Genomic DNA, 1042 nt, shown 5'->3' with positions numbered 1-1042 from the left:
GGTCCGGCGGTGGGGGTGGGGGTGGGGGGACAGGCAGATGGGTGGGCTCTCTCCCGAACGCCTCTCAGGGCAGATGACGAGGACCCTGTGATTTCCAAACTGCCAAGCGCAGGGAGTTAAGCAGATGTGAGTGCGGGGCCCCTCTTCTCCCCAGAACCCCTGGGCAGGCGTGCCCCCCTCCAGGCAGGCTGCCGATCGATCGCTGGGACAGGGGATCGGGTTGGGGTTCAGTGCCTTGTGATCTGGGACACCCTGTCGCACGCAGTGACTGCGCCCCCCACCCATGGCTTGGGCACGTTCCCAGACCCGGGAGGACGAGGGACACTGCCCAGTGCTGGCCGAGCGCAGCCTCCGCGCCCCTCCCGCCCTCGCCTTCCCTCCGGCTCCCTCCCCCTCCCCCCTCCTCCTCCCCGCCGGCTGGAGGCGGGCAGGTCCGGGCGGGGCCGCGCGCCGAGCCCACAGCCCCGCGCTCCCAGCCCCGCAGGAGGAGCGGCCGAGCCTGGCCGGGCGGACGGAGCGGCCGGCGCGGCGCTGGGGCATGAAGTTGGGCGCGCGCGGGCCTCGGAGCGGGGGCGCGGCCGAGCCCGGAGCCTCCCGCGTCTAGAGCCCGCTCGGTGCGCCATGGAGCTCGGGGGCCCCGGGGCGCCGCAGCCGCCGCCGCTGCCGCTGCTGCTGCTTCTGGGGGCCGGCCTCCTACCCGGTAAGTTTCGGGTAGCTGAACGGAGTGGGGGAGGACCCTGGCGGCCGTCCCAGCCGGGGGTGCGCACGACGGGGCAGCCTCGGAGGGTCTGTCCTGCGGCGCCACTGAGCTGGCAGGCAAGGAGTTAACCCGCCCACGAATGCGGGGAGAGGGCTTTGGCTGGGGCGGGGGCTGCCTCTCCGCAGCTGGACCCAGAAGCTCCAACTTGGCGAGAGAGAGGCGGGGGCCCACTCACCCTGTCCCCATCAGGCCAGATTAACCTGCAGACCCCGGTCCCCATGTGCCCCCCCGCCCCCCCACCCGACTGGCTCTTGGTCTGGGGGACCAGAGGAGTGGCCTCTG

This window comes from Pteropus medius, unplaced genomic scaffold (assembly GCF_902729225.1).
Source record: "Pteropus medius unplaced genomic scaffold, Ma_sr-lr_union100, whole genome shotgun sequence".
Lineage (NCBI taxonomy): Eukaryota > Metazoa > Chordata > Mammalia > Chiroptera > Pteropodidae > Pteropus > Pteropus medius.
The sequence above is the reverse complement of the archived record's forward strand: the minus strand, read 5'-3'. Positions refer to the sequence as shown.